Source organism: Phasianus colchicus, chromosome 1 (assembly GCF_987193195.1).
Source record: "Phasianus colchicus chromosome 1, bPhaCol1.hap1.1, whole genome shotgun sequence".
Lineage (NCBI taxonomy): Eukaryota > Metazoa > Chordata > Aves > Galliformes > Phasianidae > Phasianus > Phasianus colchicus.
The window spans coordinates 21486623-21494527 of record NC_143436.1 but is presented as its reverse complement, the minus strand read 5'-3'; the positions used below and the strand labels follow the sequence as shown (position 1 = coordinate 21494527).

The 7905-nt window shown below is 38.3% G+C and overlaps 1 long non-coding RNA gene across 1 annotated transcript; it reads right to left on the bottom strand.

Annotated features, from left to right (window-relative positions):
- Positions 1 to 556: 556 nt before the first annotated feature.
- On the bottom strand, positions 557 to 6537 carry LOC149919443 (uncharacterized). Its single transcript, XR_016463578.1, has 3 exons — positions 6404 to 6537; positions 3455 to 3581; positions 557 to 643 (listed from the first exon to the last, which is right to left on the bottom strand). It is a non-coding gene; the product is annotated as an uncharacterized LOC149919443 (long non-coding RNA).
- Positions 6538 to 7905: the final 1368 nt, after the last annotated feature.

Sequence of the window (7905 nt, the reverse complement as noted above, 5' to 3'; positions counted from 1 at the left end):
AATGGTAGAGAAAGGTGTAAATTACAAAAAAGGCATAAGTTACAAAATAAATTAATATTAATTTTTGGTGGTTGTGGTTTTTGCATTTGATTATTATGAAATTAAGCTACATTTATTGTAGTTATTAGATAATATGCATTGGTAAGTTTGTTTTCATGGCAAGGATTTCAATGTTTTATATTACTAGAGCTAAACTGAGCAACTTCCTAGCGTAAGGACAGAAGCATTCCTGACTGTACTTTTAGATTTACAAGTATTTATATAGCTAGATAATTTGTAGAGACTATGCCAGTAAATTGAAACTGCTTGAAATGTTTTCAATTTTTTTTTTCTTAATCCAAACTGGAATATACAATAAGTAAATGTTCTATATACAATGTCTGTGCTAAATCAGATAAAAACTGTGCCTTAGTTGGGTTGTTCCTGAATCACAGTGTGCTTGATGTTGCAAATATTTCTGTACAAATACAAATTTTGTCTAGGATATATAATCTTTTCTTCATTAGTACCTGTAAAACTCGGCACTTACGTAACAGATCTATGGTTTTTGAGTATTAATTCCATATTTTCTATCTTCAAAGCTCTGACAGGGGAGGTGTGTGAAGGAAAAGCAGAGAGGGGTTCCAGTGGGAACAAGTCAAGCCTAAAAAAAGAGAAATTAAGTGATGTGAATAGAGGAGAAGTAAATAGGGGGAATTTAACATTTTATGCTCATTAGCTTTAGATTAATAATTTTTATCAGAATTGCATTACAAAACAAAACAGAAAAGCTGAAAAGCTTTATGACTTTAAAGTAAAAAGAAATTAACTTTCAAAACTAGAAGGAAACTTCCTGTCTGGGCAATGTAGTGATTGACAACATTCAAATAGTAGAGGGTTAATCAGCTCCAGCTGATGTGCCCTACCACTATGGGGACAGACTATAAAAGAAACGGGAAACAGGGTTAGAAAGGGTGCACTCCCTTTCTGCCTGGCCCGGTTGCTCGGTGGTTTTTAGTTTGGTTATGTGGCTCGGTGACTGCCTTGTGGACAATAAAGCATTCTCTGGGGGAAAATCTCTAAAGGAATTTTGTCTGGAAGTTTGCTTTCTTTCTCCACAGTAATTCATACAGGCTAAGGCCTTCTAAGTGCCTTGAAATACCTCCTCATGATTACTGCTAGAATCAGATACTGGATTCCAGTAAATTAAGCATCTACTGTGGAAGTTTATTTGTGCTTATTGCTGCAAACAGCCTGTGCAGCTATGTATGGTATTGCTGGGAATTTGTTACCATTGTGGTGGCTTCTTTTGACAATGTGTGAAAATTTAACTGGCTACAGCTTAAGACTGAAATTGTAAGCCATACCATTCGCAAGAGTTGTGTTTTACAATACAGGCCTACTATAGAACACGCGCGACTGTAGGAATTGCAGATTAAAACCGATGGGGCGTATAAACTCTATGTTTGGCTGGGGCAGAAAGAGGTTAAAAGTCTGACCTGAAAGCAAATCTGTTGCTGGCTCTACATCCCAACTGCAGCTTTTAGTATGGGAAAATGTTTAAGGCAATTTACATTCTCCTTCAAACAAAGGATCCAGTTTAGTAAACCACAGACTTTGTGACCAAACAGCCTACAGTATTTTTTAGATCTTCTTAAAGTAGAGCATGTTATGGAGCATAATTTACTCCAGAAGTACAAATGAAGTCAGAAAGGGGCCTTCAGTAGTACTGTTGCCATAAGGCCATCTAACAGTCCCAGACAGAATATCCTAACATTACACTGAAGTTGTACATTATCATAAACACTAGCTCAGGTCTCCAGTTCTGGTTAGGAGGAAGGGAGGAAGATGCTGACAACAGAACAACTGAGAAAACAATTAAAAAAAATTTTTTTTGCTAGTCATTTACGTACTAATGATGACTTCAGATTTTGCTTCTAAATACTTGTAAAGAATCATTTATTAATTAATCTGGAAAAAGTATTCATATTTGGGGACATTGAATTTTAGGACATTCAGAAAGTAAGTTCACAGAAGTTCATGTGGGGTCAGCCTCCAAATCTAATTTTGATAGTCACCAATTTAACTAGCATAAATGAATACAACAGTTCGGAAATGATTAGTTAAAGGCTCTACTGCTCCACTGCTGTCATAAATGTAAGTTTCACCATTATGTTATAGCTCATTCATCTTCCAATTTGAATGCCAAGAAGCATATTCTCTGTGTCACTTTGTCATAAATATATGAACCTACTGAATAGAGTTGATGAATACAGGTACTTGGCAAGCATTCATAACTGTTTCATATCAGTTCTTGCTTAGTGATCCTGAAAGATGAGGGATATTTTTTTTTTTTCAAATCCGGTATCTTTTGGTACCCACAGTAGTAGCTAAATGCAATAATTTATGGCATCTAACAGTAACTTCACAAGCATTGAAGTGTTCCTAATTTTATAGTCTGAACTAATTAAGGTTTGGTGGGGATGTTGACTAGGTTCCATATATTAGATAATTGCTTTCTTGTTTGATTACTGATTGTTCTTACAGGACACAGGAGACCCTGAGATAAACCTGCTGCTGGTGTGCACTGGCCAATGAACTAATCCAGTATCTGCGTGAAAGCAACAGTGGTTGCCTTTGCATGCAATTTCTGTCCATTGTCATACCACTGTATAATGCTTCTCCTCCTTGCTACAGCTGCAAAGCCAATGGAATATTCTGGTACTAGGCTGAGATCTATATGCAAGAACTTGGTAACGTGTTCTAAGCACTAACATAATATTTTTATTCAGTCTCTACATGTAGACTTTTTATCTATTGTAAAGATTGAAACTTATGCTCTTCCTGTCATATGACTTTCTATAACATCTCATCACATTACTTCAGCTTAAAGAAATTGAGAGCAATATCTCAATTTTATAAGATGCTTCAGTGAATGCATTAATACACTTTAGCCCATTTTGTTGCATTCAGACAGTGAACTAATGTTAAACACAGGACCAAAGTAAGATATCTTCCTGTGAAAGTTTTCTGCCAAGCATCAGCACCTTCCTGTGTCTGATAGCTGAATGATGCTCTTCTCCAGACACATTCTTCTAATAGTTTCCACCTATTCAGTGGATTCTGCAGAATCCACTGTAATGTTTCCGAGCTCCCAGAGATTGTAACTTGAGGTATGCCTTGATTTCTCAATTCATTTCGCTTAATTAGAAAAATATTCTGTGAGAATATGAAAAAACTGCCTGCATACACCAGAAAGGATTGTCAGATGGCCTTTTTTAAAATCAAACTACTGAGCTACAATTCAGATGGTCTATGTGGTTAATTAGCCCCCTTTTGCTTGTCAGCTTTCCCTCAAATGTGTAGGCAAAGAACAAAAGTAAAATTGCTCATTTCATCAGCAGTCTGCAGTGTTACATCCACTAGGAGGAGGTAGAGAACCATTCAATGCAATGCGAGGCATCGATAGACATACAGACTCTCATGTGGTCCTTTGTGTGTGCTGAATGGATTTACAACACAAGAACGGCTAGTAGATTTTATCCACAGCATCACTCCTGGCTGGTTGGATGCCTGTATGTTCTGCCCCTTTTCATTGATCACTGTCAAAAAAAAAAAAAAAAAAAAAAGTGAGGATGTAAGCGGCTTAGAAAGATGATGGATCTTATCAGCTAGCATGGAAAACAGATTTCCAGAATTGTAGGAATTTCCCATAAGATTTTACAAGATTTCTGCAGCTCTTAAAAACTGCATATTTTTGAGCACAAGCTACCACAGCACTGTAATATCTGAAACTCAGGTCTAAGACAGTTGTCATAATTTGAAGCCATGTCCAGCTTCCTGGGATTGCCTCCTGCTCCTGATGAAAGTCTGTGCTTAGCTGCTCATACAGTGCTCAAGGCCTCCAGGCTTCTTAAAGCAGTGCTGCCAGCATTAGAGCAATCTACACACTGTAAAACTGAAGTGATTTTTTTCTCAGTAGGCACAACACATTGAGGGTATGTCAGTGTCCCAGTGTAGAGGTAGTTCATGCTACTTTGCACATCTCAGTTGCAGTAGCATGTTCAGGCCTGGCCAATTTATCCCACTGTGGGATAAGTGGTAGGACTGCAATGATTTCCTGTTCTGCCAGGTTGCTCTTCTTATCCCAGCAACCTTTTCAACACAATATTAACCACAGAAAGAGAGAAGGTAGGCCAAAGGTAGACTGTGTATCTTTGGCAATATGAAAAGCAATCAGTAATAACTCCTAGCTTATTTTCAGCTTGGATTGTTTTGTGAGGAGTCTGAAACATTTTGTTCACTTTAGAGAGCTAGAAGAAATTGCATAAATGTATTTCTCATGCTCAGTACAGAATCACAGAATTACACAACAATTTGAGCTGGAAGGGACCCTTAAAGGTCATGTAGTCCAACTCCCCTCCAATGAATGGACACCTACAGCTAGATCAGGTTGCTCAGAGCTCCCTCCAGCCTGACCGTAAATGACTCCAGCGACAGGGTAGCCACCATCTCTCTGGGCAGCCTGTTCCAGTGCTTCACTACCTTTATTTTAAAAATACTATTCTTCCTTATATCCAGTCTAAATCTCCCCTTTTTCAGTTTGAAGCCATTTCCCCTTGTCCTGTCACAACAGACACTGCTACAGAATCTGTCCCTTTCTTTCACACAGCCTCCCTTTAGATACTGAAAGACTGCTCTCAGGTCTCTTTGGAGCCTTCTCTTCTCCAGGCTGAACAGCCCCAGCTCTCTCAGCCTGTCCCCATAGGAGAGGTGTTCCATTTCATGGATCGTTTTTGTGGTCCTTCTCTGGACACACTCCAACAGGTCCATGTCTCTCCTGTACTGAGGACTCCACATCTGGACAGAGTAGAGGGGCAGGTTCACTTTGTTCAATCTGCTGGTCACACAGCTCAGGATATGGTTGGCCTTCTAGGCTGCACGGGCACATTGCTGGCTCATATCTTCCAGCTTGCCATCTGCTAGTACACCCAAGTTCTTTTCAGCAGAGTTGTGCTCAATCCTTTTGTGCCCTGGCTTGTACTGATAGGCTTCAACCCAGGTGCAAGAGCTTGCACTTGTATTTGTTGAACCTCATGAGGTTTTCTGGACCCGCTGCTCAAGCCTGCCTAGGTCCCTCTGGGCTTCTGTCCCTCTGGTGTCATCAGCAAACTTGCTGAGGATACACTCAATCCCACTGTTGATGTCACTGATGAAGATATTAAAGAGTATTTGTTGCTGGGGGACACCACTTGTCACTGATCTCCATCTGGACATTGAGCCATTGACCATCCCTCTCTGGGTATGATCTTGCAACCAGTACAGATTTGTTTAAATGGCTTCAAACTGAACCTCAGTTATTTCTGGTTCCAATGAGAAGGGCATAGAGTACAGTTTGGTTATACTTTGCTTTTCTTGTCAATTTATTAGCTAGTGGGCAGCCATAAGCTGTAGAACACTGAGGATGCTTGCATTCACACTCGTTGTCCTAGCTGCAAAGAATGAGACCTGGCTCCCTGCTCCCAGGCTGCACTTCCAAGGCTGCTGCACAACACTACCATCAAGTGGTCTCTGCAGCACAGCACAGTAGCATGCCAAGCCCTGAATCCATTTTGAAATTGAAATGATGATGCTCAGTTTTGCATAGATATAAAAATCAAATCTTTTCGACATCAGGTGAGCCTCTGTAATGAGTGTTCATGTTTTAGCGCTCCCTCTCATATGAAATATTTCACAATTGTTGTTCTTTTTTCAGACCTGCCAGTGAGCTAATTTGTTGGAATTTTAGAAAAGAAAGTAGAAAACTTGTAATTTAACTACCTTCACAGAAAATTTTACATTTATTTTAATTAGAAAGATGTTTTTTAAATTATTTATGTATAAACCTAAGAACACATAAATAAAGTGCGTGCAATGCAGTCTCAGAGCGTGACAGCCTGCATTTTCACTACCAACTATTCCAGTTTCCTGCAGAGAATTGTCATTTGAATATTTATGAAAGTTTATTCTGCAGGAGCATATTCACTGGAGGCCTATATAGAATTGTCCTCTTGTTGTTTGAATTTGGAGGAGACTTAGATGCACTGTTGCTGCTCATTAGTGTTGTAATTTTTGGTAGCTCCATTTTCCTTTTTTACTTTGTCTCTTACTCTACTGTTGTTGGTTGTTTTTTTTTTTTGCACTTTAAAATGTATAGTACAGAACAAGGTGATTCAGAATATTTCAGATCAGAGTTTTAAATAAATTCCCAATACATATTAATGTGACCACCTTTTCCAAACCTTCCTAGCCTGTCTTTCCACAGCAGTAACATGCTGTAAAAGAATCTGTGTAGCAGTATTTTGTTGGGTCAGTGTCAGTGGAGATCTAGGACATTATGTGGTCCCACAAAGCCCAGATGTTTTCTTGTAAGTTAGATCATAACCTTGTTGTTTAACAGCTCTCAGCAGGTGGGAACGTTGCCATCACTCTTTCTACAGGTTACTGCCTCTTCCTGATCGTTCACTGATTTGACCTTTATGCCTGGTTTGAATCTGCTGCACATGCTGAAAAACAATATATAATTTAAAAATACACATCTTTAAGCTTTTTCTTGATTTTCATCTCCCCTCTACTCCCCGAGGAGCTGTAGTTATTTATATATGGGCAACATATCCTTTTGTGCAAACTGAATGTGTTAAATGTAGTAGAAAGAGTGGAATAGTTACAGATCTGATAGACTAAAAATTACTGGGAGTTCAGTGTATCCTCACCTGGGCATCACTGAAATACATAGGGATAAGCAGTTAGAAATCATTTTGCTCAGATGCTGACTTGAGGAAGGTGGAATATTTGCCAGATATTTGGGAAGTTTGCATGAGACACTCCAGTGGAGATTTCATAGCACACTTAAGCTCCAGTGTTTTATCATCCTAGTTGGACCACTGTGCCAACTTCAGCAAAAATGAATTCCTTACTGTTCCTGTCATCTTCTTTACTGTTTTACATCCTGGAAGGTTATTATATGCACTCTGTTGGATCTCTCTTTCTTAGATTTAACTATTCCACTTCCTCTCAAGTTCTAAACATCTAAATCTTGTCCTTTTTGGATTCTCTCCAGCATGTCTTCATTTCGGTCAAATTGAGTACCTGTAATGGAATACTATCAGTGTTTGATTTCTGCCCTTTAAAGCACAACTGCTGAAGATGTTACACAGTCTGTGTAAGACTGTGAGAATAGTTCCTGCAAATTCTTGATGTAATTATTCCAATATTTCTTTTCCTTTATTTTTGAAGGTAAATGGGTAAACTATTTTTTTTTCTTAGTTGGGCAAGAGCAGTTACTTATTCAAGTATATAGCAGAGATAGATTATGGCCTGCTTTGTATTAGACACTGTATGAAGACAGAACAAAAAGATGATTCTTAACCCCCAAACTTACAATCTAAATAGGAAAAAGATAGATAGACTCCAGTTAAGCAATAAGGCAATAATTATCAGTGGCAGCCAGAGACTGCGGTAAACAAAAGATAGAAAGGGAGGGAGTGGGGGATATAATCTCTGCAAATATGGGCTGGTTTTAAAAAGTTCTGACTGTTTAATGATTCATACTACATAAATCTTAACAAGGTTGACCAGATTTTTACAGTTGTTAAGCAGCTGGAACAGTGCAAGTGTAGTGCTTGAAAACACAGCCACTTGATCTAGGCAGCTGAAGTTGAGCTGTCTTTGGTGTAGTTATAAATGTACACACAATTTTCTACAGTTTAATAATAATATTCATAACTTCATAATATGTTTTCTTTAGGTGTGGTTATCTTTAATTAAAGGAATTTTGATGACAATCCTGCAGTTGCATAATCCTTATGATGTTATACTATTCATTTATATCATTTATATTCAATGATATAATTACTATGACTTTAAAAACTGGACAGGCCACTTCTT